General features: G+C 38.7%; 1 long non-coding RNA gene across 1 annotated transcript; it reads left to right on the top strand.

Annotated features, from left to right (window-relative positions):
* Window positions 1-2,208: 2,208 nt before the first annotated feature.
* Window positions 2,209-3,666, top strand: LOC106964225 (uncharacterized). Its single transcript, XR_001428348.1, has 2 exons — window positions 2,209-2,245; window positions 2,893-3,666. It is a non-coding gene; the product is annotated as an uncharacterized LOC106964225 (long non-coding RNA).
* Window positions 3,667-14,028: the final 10,362 nt, after the last annotated feature.

The following is a 14,028-nucleotide window of genomic DNA, read 5'->3' as shown; positions in this document are numbered from 1 at the left end:
TTACATGGTGAATCGGCGATGCATGATTATCTGAACGGTGACATTGATTCTGGTTGTGGCTCACCCTCTCTCGTGAGGACCTCATGCTCTTTGGGATACCAAGACGAGTTGTTCCTCCTCTAATCGTCTGTGACAGTTCAGTTAGCGCCGCTCAGATGACCAGATATTTTACTCAGAAAAAAAAAAAAAAAAAAGGCGAGACTGCTCTAAATGACGAATGCTGCTCCAGACTATTCAGGCAAATACGTTTGAGTTTAATGTGATTATGTGGAACATGTTTCTCCTACCTTCTACACATTGAACTTCCTCAGACATTCAGGACATGTGGGTGCTGAATTACAGCAGCCCTCTTAATAATTACAATTCTTTATGAAAGCACCTGAGTGGCTTCCTTTGGTTTTGAAAGTAAATGAACAATTAAACCACCGTAAGCAAGAAAGTGCTGTGTTTTGAGTCAGTTTGGCTTGCTCGATTAAAATATGGACAGAAATAAGATTTAATGCTGTTTTGACCACGCTAAGCAATGACGAATCACCAGAATTAGAATGAGTCAATTAGGAGCTGTGATTCACTCAAATGTCTGCCTGGATTATTTTTGGGATTGTGCTTTTGGGAATCCTGTGTGAATCCTTGCAACACAAACACGTCTGCTGTTTACCTCAGTGTTAATGCTGGAATCTGTGTTTTCAATTTTCCCAAAAGTCCCTCTAATCGGCACAGCCTGTGTCACTTTTGCAATGCAAAAACACAATGAGGTGGCAGTAGATTAATACATCCATATGGGTCAAGGCTGGGTCCACCTTGGACAGGTTGCTGCTCAATCACAGGGCAGCACAGAGACGTTCAAACTTTGAATATTTTTGAGGTGAGGCAGCAGCGCTACCAGCTGCTCCACCGTGCAACCCTTGGCAGATAAAGGGAAAACTTTTTATGGCTCTTTTAATTCATCAGTGGAAATCATTCAAATTATTTTTTTATTGGTTCTTACTACGTGTTTTTGAACTGTCAACTTTCAAACTCTGCACAGAGAGGTCACAATCTGGAGTCAAACCACCGACTTTTTCCTGTGTTACAGCAGTGAAAACTGAGCCACCAACAGGCCTCGTTTAACCACGCAAATGCACTTTAAGTACCTTCAGACTAGTTCACCTATAATAATAATAATAATAATAATAATAATAATAATAATAATAATAATAATGTTGGAAGTTTTTTTTGTCATTTTAAATGAGACAAAAATCATAAATCTTCTTGTTAGTCATTCCAAAGTTCTCTATGCATTTGTGTTATGTTTTAAGCCAGTTGACTTTTACCTTAATGTGATGATTCAAGGCGATTTATTCACAATGGCAAATGAATCCATTCATAGTTTGTGCTGATCCCCCTTTTCTGCTTCTGTCTGTACACGGAGAGAGTATTTGGTGAGAATATTCATAATCGGATTAGATCTTACTCGATGGTTGGCTGCTGGACATCTTGGACTAGTTGAGAAAACTCTGAATGTGGCTGCAGTAAATTGTGTTGCAGAAGCATCTCTGGGGGTCTGGTTGTTGTTTGTGATGAACCACAAGGCAGACACAGAAGTAAAACTGACAGTGGCTGGCTTGGCAAAGAATGCAGGAAGGACAGAGGTGGAGAAATTTTTCCTGATAGGAAAGGCAAACCGTTGTAGATTAAAGTCTTGTCAACTGAAAGCAAAGGAAATCAGCTCAGCAGCTTCTCCTAATTAGCCAGCCTGATGAGATGACCAGACTCAGGAGTGGAGCTGCAGCCTGGAAGCTCCACAACCCCAGAGTGGATGAACACAGAGGAACTGGGAGAGAAACACACAAAATGCTCATGGAAGTGAGGTGAGGAGACTTTTGACAACATTGGAATTCTGGACAGAAGTGTAAGGACACACCCATGAGCTTCTCAGCAACCCTCACTGTCCTCTGCAGCATGCCACGCAAATTCAAAATGGATTCACGCTTCGGGTTGAACTACTTTGAAGAGAAATGTTCTTCTTTTAGTAGCGTTTGATAACCTGACCTTAACTTTTCAGCCACTTTGAGAATTTGAAATTTTGCATTGTTCTGGAAAACCTTGCAAGACTATGTTGTTATGTGATTGACCTACTGTTCACTTTAAACAGAAGTAAAATATAGCAGAATAAAGTCAGGCACATCCTAAGTTTGTTGTCTTTGCTTTTTTTTATTTCCTCCTTTGTGAGAACCCTGAAGGAAGACGAACCAAGAGGAGGAAGGTAAACTTCCACCTGGAGGAGAGTCTACCAGCGTGAAAATACTGTCTATCTTAATGCTTTTCCACTGTCAAACCAGCGTTGTCTCTTCAATTCAGTTGCATTTTTTTTTTCTTTTAAATGCGGAATGAAGTCATATGAGTATTCTTAAGAAACCCACATGCTTACTGGGAGAGGATTCAAATCCTGACATGCAATCCTGGAAATAATTCTTGGAAATATGTGGACCCTGTGATGAGCCAGCAACAGACGCCCCGAGACAATGTTTATGCGTGCAAAAGAAAATGATTATTACTTATTTCCAATATGATCAGATGGTTATTTCAGAAAATCCCAAAGGATATTGGACTGATTGATAATTCCAATTTTCAAGCATTCTACAGAACCAAACAAACACCTCACCTCCACGTTGTTGCTTTCACTATGAAATAAATGCATTTTATTAGAACAAAGAAAATTACGAATCCTTTCACGCCGGAAGCTTTAGATCTTCTCATGATGCACATCGAGAGAGGATTGCATTTTAAACTCGAGAACATCCCAACCACATAGCACTTTTGTGTTGTTTTAAGTTTGTTTTTGAAAGCACCAGCATATTCATAAGATTCTTGGGCTTGGTTAGACTGAATAATGGACCTTTTCAATCACAGGCGCCGTGTGACTTCTACACTGTCAGCTCTTTGTGATGCCCTCTTCTTTTTTAAGCATCTGTGTCCAGCATGAGGAGAGAGAGATGTTATGGTTGCAGAGAGCACCTAATGGGGCGATGGGATTCAGTCACAGATGGGGGGTCAAGTGATCTGCCTTTTCTGGAAGGATCTTTCAGATGGTTGTGGTGAGACTAATTGTGATAGCATGCAAAATGGAGCCAGTACTTTTATCTTCATTAACAAAGAGACTGTTTCTTTTTCTGTTTTTTTTTTCTATTTTTTTTTTTCTGAGATTCGTCAACTCTTGCAGCCGCTGATTGAGCCAATGATACTCTGTGTTCTCTGTAAATGGGAGGCATGTGTTTAATTGCCAAAACCAAAAAAAAAAATAGAAAAGATAGTGAATGATGTGAAAATAAATGCGCTTTTTCAGTTTATTTCTGTTTATAGTGAACTTCACCATATCCTAGGGTATAAATATCTTCCATAATTTATTAACCAAACAAGAGAGTCGCACTGATTGCCTAAGCTATGATTAAGTACTTCAAGTTGGACTAAAAGCCACAAAAACACCCAAACTTAGACTTCATAAAAGCAAAGCCTGTTGGACAGTTGTATATGTCTTCATGGTCAAATTGTCATAACAAGGTTGTAAACTACGCTTTCTATCCACTTTGCCTCACTTTCTTTGGAGGTCTTGATCTCCAGCGACGCTGAAAATAGGAACTTACGCAAAAAGACCAATAAACCGTGTCTTGTGATTTTGTAAAAAAAAGTTTGAAAACCATAAAAAACAAGAACAAAACAATTTTTGAGTAAATAAGAAGTCGTTTGGATAAAATGTAATAAAAAACTGCACATTCAACTGCTACATTGTCCCGTAACCTGATTTTGCTGCATATTTTTACAAATAATTAAATAAGAAACTATAAGTTAAGCAGAAAATGTTTTGCCTTTTAAAATGTTACTTATATCTTGATAAAAGTAGTTGACATAAAACCTTCTTGGATACTTAATGTTTCATTTTTGGTATTTCAAACAGTTGCTTAATCATTGCCTTTTTCACCAAATCAAAGAAAAAAAATAAAAAAAAAAGCTATTTTACTAAGTGGAGAGAAAAAGCATGGACAAATCTGCAATAAGGAGATATTCTCTGGTAATTACTTGAAACCAAATTGCAGGAATCATAGAATGAAATGATGTTTAATCAAAGATGTTATTTCTCTAAAGAATATTTACTAATGCATACTCTACATTTGTTTGAATTGTTGAGTTAAATCTGTCGGCAATCATTTTATTTCGACATTATGAAACTGCTTAATTATACACCAGCATTTAAATTGGATTTCAATGGGGCTGACTCCTCTGTCCAAACCATGGCTGCAGTTTTGAGAGAAGGTGATTCCAATCTTCACTGAAATCTGCTGTTTACTTTTCATGGCGTTTCATGCAAAAGTATTCACAGCCCATGAACATTTTGCAGCATATGACAACAACAAACCCCGATGGTTGCTTTTTATCACATACGACAGAGCAACATAAATTAGTGTATTAATTTGAAGAGGAAAGAAAAGGATTTATGGTTTTCAAATATTTTCACCAGTAAATTTCTGAAAAGTACAGATAATTAAGTTCAATGCTTCATAAAACCAGCTTTTGTTGTTTGTTACAGCTGCAAGTATTCTGGGATAATTCTCTGAAAGCTTTTCAAACATGGATAAAGAATTTCTTTGCAAAGCTGTTAAAGTGTTATTAGATAGAAACCGAGTTTATGTTACAACTTTGAGCGGCTGAATTTACAGGGTTGTTGTCTTGCTGGAAGCTGCAGCATTTTGATTTAATATTTTGTCTTTGAAATGATGTCCTTCTTTGTGTTTGTCCACAACAGAAAAAGCATAAAAATTTGTACTTACGTTTGCAACTGTAGTGTGACAATGTAGAGCAAGTTCAAGAGGTTTGATTAGATTACCAAGGCAAGACATGTTAAAATAAATACACAAAATGAATAAATAGCTACATAAATCAAATCAAACTTTATTGAAAGAGCACTTTTATTTCAGTCAGATCTATATAAAAAAAAGGATTTTTAAAGGTCAAAAACAGAAGGAAATAATTTTCTAATTACACATCGTACTTAAACCTTTTAAATGATCCTACAGAAAAACAAAAAAATGTGTCAAAACGACAGCTCCGCTGTCGGTCACCGTTCGGCAGAGATTATAAACCAATTAACAGCAATTAAAAATGGCCGGGTACCTCAGCCAGTCGTAGGTCACGTTTGGTGATACTGGAGCAGCACACTGCTGTGTGATTTCTGCTATGAGAGGTTGTGACCTGCCTCCTACGCCGCCGCTCTCCCCAGACCTCCACTGGCAGAGCTGAAGCGGCGGAGCCACACTGGTAGGTTGTGTGAGAGGACAAGCGGATTTGGCATGCACATCAGAGCGTGATACCCAAGCATTTTGGTCCTATCACATGCCACACACACCGACTCTCACACACACTAAGAGAGCATTTCTGGTCGCGTAAAATGGATTGTAACACTGGCCACTGTTATGAAATGATGCCAGCAACTCATAGTGTCCCTTTACAGCCAACTCAACCAAAGGTCTGAGTGTATTTGTACCATGTTGTTGTTGTTGAAAGAAGTGGTTTTACAGGTGCAGTTATCTGTACAGTTTAACACAGTCACTTTTTTGTCAAATCCAGCCAAAATAAAATATTTGCATACACTGTGGAAGGATAACAATATAGAGAGCTTTTTAGATCTTTTTTTTTATTTTTATTTAAGGTCAATGTTTCAATAAACAAGATTATTTTTACAAGGTTTAAGTTAATTGGAGGCACACCTCAAACACGACTTCTTTAAAAATTAACCGTCCTGCGGTCTACGCGTGATGCTCAGGAGGAGCACAGCAAATGTCACGGTCAGACAGCGGGGCGAGTGGGGGTGTTGTCCCTTAAAACCTCAACTTCCGAAACCACTCTACACAAAAAATGACATATTTTTAAACACTTATCTTCATGTATAAACATCATGCGAATGTCCAGTCAACATACAGTTCAGGTAAGCGATGGGATTAAGGTCAGATTTCAACATGTTTTGGTGCAAAATGTTTGCATCAATCCCAGAAGAAACGACAAAACACTTTGCAGAGATGCAGCATGAAGCTGGCAATGAATCCTGTAAACTTGTGGGCAAAAAGGCCACTGTGAAAGGAAGAGGTTATTATCTCAAAAGCAACAAAAAAAAGAAATGCAGAACACAGTGTGGCAATGCAAAGTGACAAACACCTTCATTTGTTGAGACATCCTGTGTTCTGAGAAAACAAAAATTAACATTTTCTGACTATAAAGACCATCGTCACATTTTCAGGAAAAGAAGGTGAAGTAGGAAAAGCGGCAGCATCATGCTGTGTGACTGTTGTGCTCCAGGAAGATAAAATCAGATAAAATCATAGGAATAGACGTTTTCTGGAAATATTGAAGCAACATGTCAACACTTCACCTATTACATCAAAGCTTGGACATAAGAGTCTTCTAAATGAACATTTACTTTAAGCATTGTACTAAATTAGTTAGAAAGCTGTGGTAAATTCAATCTTTTTGGCAGAGCTGTAATGATTTTTGCAAGCCAGACGGCTGACAAACCGGATTTTGCACCAGTTCAGTTCCAGCAAACTATTCAGTTCAATTTAGACGACAGTTCTGTCAAAAACTGGGAAAATTTATGTTAACTACTGAGCTTGAAGAAACTTTTTAAAAACCTTTCACAAATAAATTTTATTTCAGTCATCCTTTAGGCATTTAGCAAACAGAAATATTTTAGCTAATCCAGACTGACCTAAAAGAGGAAAAGTTTAGTTCGATTTAATGTCTTTTTTTTTTTTTTTTTACAATTTCAGTAAATATCTGGTTTCATCTGGAAGCTTCAATTTGACAGATACGTTTAGTTTAATTAGATCAGCAAACATTGTAATCACTAGAAAAACCCTTCTGGTTGTGTTCTAGTCAAACCTTTGAAGGGATTTTGAGGCTAGTGAAGGATATCATCGGGGATGCATTTTTCTAAAATGCTGGTTGACTGATTTAGTCTCACACACGCTTCAGGGAAATCTGCTCATCTGTGATCTTAAGGTGTTCATGCAACCTGTTTGTTCAACACCCAGTAGCAACATGCAGATTGTTTTTTTTTTTTTTTCAAGTGTGTAACTGTAAAAAATGCCCGTCTCCGAGTATACTGACACTAAACCCAGAACAGCCATGTCTTAGGGACATTGTAGGCGGCCATGACAAGTTATGCCCCATTTAAGATGTTGCATTATCTCAACGTGTTTGAGCCGCTCTGAAGCAAATCATCAAAGACATAAAATCAGCAGTTGGCTATGATATGGTACCTTGTTTACGTGCAACACAGATGAGCAGGCTTCGCATTAAAACTCTAACATCATCCCTATATAAACAAGTGAGAAATAAAGTGGTGTTTTCGGAGTGTAAGTGTGATTTCGCATGACAGAGGAGCAGAAAGGAGAGCTCTTTCGGCGTTAAACGGGAGAGGGCAGGTGAGCCCTGCTGCGGGGCGATAAGAGCCTCGGGGAACATCCAGACAACACACAGTCCCTCCGCTTTGCTTCAGTGAAATAAAGAAGAAACTGTTGCACTTCCTGAAACACTCACCATCATGTGCTTTGTGTTTTTCGCTTATTTAATCCCTGCCGCTTCAAAGTGTGGGGCTGCCCTCGTTTGCAGACTTAAGATGGTTTGTCTCCGCTCAGTGGACGGTCCGCCGTCTCCTCCCCATTGGTTCGTCGTCAGACTAGGCTTGAATTTTTCTATCTTCTCCTCTCAGGCCTCAATCTGCAGCGTCAAGTCACGAGCTTGTGCCGTCTGCTGCCAGGAGAAGGTGTTACTCAGGATAAACAGAATTCACACTATAATGAGCGACGACAGGATGTCACCCCGTCTGACACAAATCAAACTCCAGCCACCGTGCTTCCACCTCTGTACCCACCTGCACCCATCCAGCTGAGACGTCCCCCGCTCCCCCTCCTCTGGTTTTGTGATGCCACCCGCAAAACTTATTTTGGCAGATGCTGTTGCAACAAAGGAGCAATATTTACAATCACATCTTCAAAGCTTGGCCAGATATAATGCTTTTTTGTTTGGTTCTCATCAAAGTTTTGCGACCTGTTGTGTCTCACACATTTGTGTCCAGTTTTGCAGGCCGAGAGCTTTCCTTTCTAAATGGATCTGCAGCTTCGTCTGATGGCTTTTTGAGTTCCAGACTTTTACGCAACTCGTAATTCATAATTATGTGCCAAATTGATCTTTTTCCAAAGCATTGTGTACCAGTATTGGACGTCTAAAGCAGTGCTCACCATCTATTTTAGCTTACAGTGCCTTTCAAAACTATTTGTACCCTTATTTCATAAATAAAGTCCGAATTTAATCTCTGTATTAATCCAGCAGTTTGGTGAAGGCCTCAGAGGTTTGACGGTTCTCTGATCAGACGAGGCATTTATTCAGCATCGATGGGGAAGCTGGCCACAGCCGACTGAAAGATTGAGGAGCTGAGCACAGAGCAACAAACTCTGAGATTCACCATCCAGCAGGGAAACGGCACGGGACATAAACCCAGAGCTGTGATGGGGGGGTTCAGATGAAAGCATTTTCATAAACTAGAATGGCCCAGTCAAAACCCAGTCTGGATTCCAGTTGATAATCAGTGGTGCGACTTAAAAATTGCCTTGCATCCAATTTGACTGAGCTTTGGGTGGAAGTTTCACAGGAAGGAAATTCAGAAAAGCTGCAGCTGTATGATTCTTTACTCAGGGGTTGGAGGGCTGAACATGAAGAGATTTTACATTACGTTGTGTCATTGTCCTTCCACTTCACAGTCAGACACAATACTTTGTCCTGCTCCACTACGTAAAGTAAGAAAAGTGAAAGACAACAACATGAAGTTTGTAGTTATAATGTGACAATATATGAAAAAGTTGAGGACTTTGTAAGGCACTAAAGGGATATAGATTGAATTCTCAGGGAGGGTCGAGTGTGTGGCCCGGTCCAGAAAACCGGTTCTCCCTGGTTCTGCCTCTCTAATGCCTCATTCTAAGGGGTTAGCTTATCCTGAGATATCTTTGCAGCTGCACTGCTTCAGGCTTAAGCTGCCTGAGAACAAACTGACCACTTCTCCTCACTTTCTTCTTCTTCTACTGCTTTCCATTTGTCTTTTATTTCAACTGTTAGCTTAGTTTTGTCACCATTTGCTTGCATTCTGTTTGCCTGCGTTGCCTTCCTGGAGGAGGACATCAGCTGAGATAATGTTGCCAACAATTAAACGTTCTCCTTCTCTTTGCAGTTATCACTAACATAGAAAGTACTCCTGGGTCAGTTCTACCGTTTCTTTTTGTGTGTCTGCTCTGTCACCTCATGGCAGATGGTTGCTTCCTTGAACTGAACGAAGGTCTGCTGGAGATTTCTTCCTGTTACAGGGGAGTTTTTCCTGTCCACTGTCGCTACGTGCATGTTCGGTATGAGGGATTGCTGGAAAGTCAACAACGCAATACAAGTAATTGTCTTTTTGTCCAGGAGGAGTGAACGCAGCAAGTCAGTGACTCCATGCAGTCTGCTGGGTTTCCTTACACAGAAAACTTTTTAAACTAACATGAATAATAAATTGAAATTAATACTTTATAACTAGGATTAACTGGAAAGCGTGTATGTGTGATTGAAGTGTCTTGAAGCAATATTTGTTGTAAATTTGCACTATATAGATGACCAGGAATGACTTACATTTACAAGTAAAAGTTTCTAAAAGAGGCTAAGTACATGACTGTAATCATTTTCCACCACACAAGCCAAAATATATATTGACCTTAACCTTTTAGTTAAGGTCAATTCCTTCTGTCTCACTACTAAAAATGACAAATGCAGACCTCAGTTTGCTAAAGGCTCATCTCAAAGTATGCACCTGTTCTATGAGATAAGAACTCAATATTTATAATCCAAAGTTATCTTCAGCACATGAAATATAATTTTTTTATCTTTCTGTGACTTTTTTCCATCTTATTCAAGGCCATTTAGCTCTATTAATCTTCCCAGGAACTCTTACCAGCTTTCTTGCCCCTGCTAAAAAGAAGCAGGACTTCAGCATGACACTGCCACCATCATGCTTTCCCGTATTTTGCTGCGTGTTAGTTTTCTGCAACGCATGGCATTTTGTAAGTATTTCAAAAGTCAAACTCAAATTCATCTTTATTTCCTCTCATTTTCACAATCCCTCTGGAAAGAGCAGACCAAGAAATGTTCTTGGCAATTCTTAAAACTGACCATTTCACCATATATCAGAAATCCCTTGCATGTTTTTCTTAGTGTTGGGTCCATATCAATCTGTTCCCAACACAAACATGGTGCTGGCCCAGAAGAAACCCCGCGCAATACCTGAAGGTCATAAAATATATCCGCATTTTGTTTCCATCTGCACAAGTACAACTATTCCTTTTCATGTCTGTTTCACAATTTACCCTGGGACCATGTAAACTGGATTATAGTCCAGTCAGTTGTGGTTTCTTGATGAAAAAAACCTGTGTTTTCTCTTAGCTGACTTGTTTTCCCTTGTCTGTACTTCAGGACCTTTCTGCAGGCCTGTAGAGGTGAAAGGTTTTTTCTTTTCTTTTTTTTTTCCCCTCTTAAGTCTCATAAATCTCAGTGAGAGTTTCTTCTTGTTGTTTCTCAAGACTTACTTCATAACTTTCAGTATTTGTGGTTGTAGACCCTATTTGATAGATTTTCCAAACCAATAGCAATTATCTTTTTCTTCATTTTAAGGTCATGTTTCCTTGAAATGCACACGGTTAACTGAGTTGGAGGCAAAGCAGAGAAATGTTAGTCAATTTTTCATGTCATCTAACTTTTTCCAAATTAGTTTTTGAGGAGGTCTTGAATCTCTGCTCTCCTTATTAACCAAACATCACCTTGTTAGACCCTGTATGTGTAATCAGAGCTCCTCCTTATGTGTGTCCCCGTGCCACACATAATGTGATGAATATCTCAAATCAGCGTTCTTTAATTACACTTACAACACATAGTAGGGCTTTACACTAGTCTCCTCCTAAGAGGCCATTTTATACGCTTGCTGCGCACCATGATAAAAGAAAAATAATTCCCCGTAAGGAGGTGATTACACGTTCGGATAATTCTGAGCAGATGTGAAAATGTCTCAACAAGTTAACAAGTCTTTGGCGGAAGTGCAGACTTTGTCACTAGTGAAACAGCTTGAACGATCCTTCACAGTTGTGATCTTTGTTTTGACTAGATGCAGGATGACGGTAAAAATATGGCCGCTGTTTTTTGGTGTTCGGGGTCTCGAAAATGTTGGGCAGCAGTTTGTCATGGTTGCATCTGTTTTAAATGAGTTTGCATGAAACATTTCTGAGAACAACCAACGCTGGTGAGAAAGGCAGCTGACTGATGCACCAACTACTCTCCTTATGCAACAATGTGGCCTAGATGTAGAATTATCTTTTTGTCTTGATAAAGATCAGAACAATGAATGTAACAAGCTTAAATGTCCAATTACTCTTTAGAATGTAAGACAATTTATTTTCAATTCTCTTCTTTGAAAAGTAACTCTAAATAGCTAAAGGTTTATATATCATAAAGTGTTTTGTTAAATTATATTCTCTGCAAAAGCAAACTAAAAAAATGTTAAAAACTTTTGAACACATAAACTTTTGTAGACTTAACTTGCGGTGGTTCTTCTCAGAAAAAAGATAAAAGCTCAAATTGGCTATGCCTCTCATCAAAGGTGCGTTCTCTCTTCTGAACAACTGAAACTACACATTAAGAAAAATCCATAGTGAAATAAGAATGAGTGGAGGAGGAGGGGTGTTCACCTACAAGCAAGAAAGAAACTTTGGGTAATTGCCATAACACAAATAATGAGAGGCTAAAGCAGGGAAGTGTTTGAAGAGCGGTCCTGATCGAGATAAGATTGGAGACATTATCATGTTGGAGAGGAAGCTTTTTTTTTTTTCTGTCTGCTGTAGCTGAGAGGAAACTTTAGTGACGGAGTTGCTTATGTGAGCCAGACGTCGAGGTGAACCATGCAGAAAAAATGCTTTAAAAATAGAGCTTAGGCACTGCAACAAGGATGAATCTTTGGGTGCAGAAAGAAGTAAAAAGTGACTTTTAAACATTTTTTTAATGTCTTTTGTGAACATGACTCTCCCACTGGTGGACACACACTCTTTTTGGACCTTAAAACAGTTCCCTAAATAGCAAATAAGATTGTACTTCAATAAGAGTAGATTTGGAACAAAAATGCACTTTAGTTTCTGAGGGCTCTTTTGTTTCCAAATATCCCCCCAAAAAAAATCCCTAAAGAGTTTTATCACATGACTCTGAGCTTTGCAATCTGATATTTCCAGAAAACAACTCTTTAGAGTTAAATTAATTCAACTTTATTTCCACAGCATCAGTTCACAACAAATTTAATCCCAATTCACTTTACAAGACAAACTTGTCAGATTATTTAGAAACATAATTCAATCAACTAAAGACAACACAATTAAGAAGACAGAATAAAATTCAGTTACATACAGACCAATTTAACCCTAATTATTACAAAGTAAAAATCCAGTTGGTAAAAGAATATATGTCATGACTTTGCAGCGATCCCACTACTTTCAGTGAAAGAGTTTTCAGTCTGTTTTAACATGTCACACTATCAAGTGAAATGTTATAAAATCCTGCTTGTTCTGCATTTTAAGCTCAGCAGCATTTATTGCTTTTGTGTTTAGCGTGCAAACATTTTAAGAGAGGTGCTGAGCAATTGCAAGGCTTGTGTTAAATGATTCAAACAGCCTCTGACAAACCTATACATTTAGTTTATGTTGAGACTCTGTGAAACAACAACAGCAAAACAAAAAAAACAGGCTACAAATGCTTGCAAATGGATACACACACACATATATATATATATATATATATAAAGCCCTTCCACAGCCTGGCTCTTAAATTCACCACAATCTAAAAATTTTCTGCACACTGCTAATGCCTTTCTTTTTGGTGTAATTATAAACAGATGCATAGCAAATGAATATCAGGCTTGTAATGATTAGGATAACAGAGGCAAGACCTTACGGTGCTGAACCAATGGTGTTTTCAGGGAACACGGAGCCTCATTTCAAAGGCATACCTGTTGTATAGCTCCAAAGACGTAGAATATTTGTTCTTTATTTTATTTTTTTATTTTTACTTTCTCCTTGAAGTGAAATGCAGCTTGTGTCTCCAGATGATTTATGCTCGACTTAATCCAGCGCTCTTTGCGCCTTCCCCAGGAGGCTGAGGCGGTCTCTTTGTGCCCCCTCTGTCCCATGCGAAGCAGACCAAAAGCGGGGAGAGCGAGGGTCAGAGATCCGTTCGGCGGGGTGGCTCCTTCCCACCGGCGCATCTGCATGTGAAATCGCCATTTCACCCCTCCACACTCCCTAATTGTTGCTAAAATTATTTGTGAAATTGCCTTCCACCAGGAGTGTTATCCACGGCAATTGTCACACGATTTTATATGCACGGTGGGCCCACAGAGCCAGCACACAGGCACACCTCCTCTCCTCCTCCCTCCATATGCGCTCGTTCGGTTTAACTTTAATTGTGACGCGTTATTATTATTATTATTATTATTATTATTATTATTATTATTATTATTATTATTATTATTATTATTATTATTATTATTATTATTAAACACTTACTTTTTAAGGGTGCCCTCTGTACCCGACCTGTTGTCATCAATATCGGGTCGATCCAAATGTTGTAGTCAATTACAACAAAAGCAAGAGGAGCGGACTGAGCTGCTCATGCAGCGCAGCAGTTTGACTAATTGAAAGGTTAACAAGCGAAGGGCCGCAGTTCTTCAAACCTCCGTCTGGTCTGACAGGGCGGCTCCTGGTTGCTGTGAAGAAAAAAAAAATACTGCAACTTTGAACAGAAAGAATAAATAAAACGCTCTAACTTTATTTTATTCCACCCACCCCTTTGTTTCAATTCTGGTTTTTTTTTTTTTTTTTTTTTTGTTAAATAATTAAAAATTTAATTAAGGGACTGAATTAACCTTTTTTTTAAACTAATGTA

Source organism: Poecilia latipinna, unplaced genomic scaffold (genome assembly GCF_001443285.1).
Source record: "Poecilia latipinna isolate Pla-1442-1.1 unplaced genomic scaffold, P_latipinna-1.0 Scaffold1642, whole genome shotgun sequence".
NCBI classification, from domain to species: domain Eukaryota; kingdom Metazoa; phylum Chordata; class Actinopteri; order Cyprinodontiformes; family Poeciliidae; genus Poecilia; species Poecilia latipinna.
The sequence above is the reverse complement of the archived record's forward strand: the minus strand, read 5'-3'. Positions and strand labels throughout refer to the sequence as shown.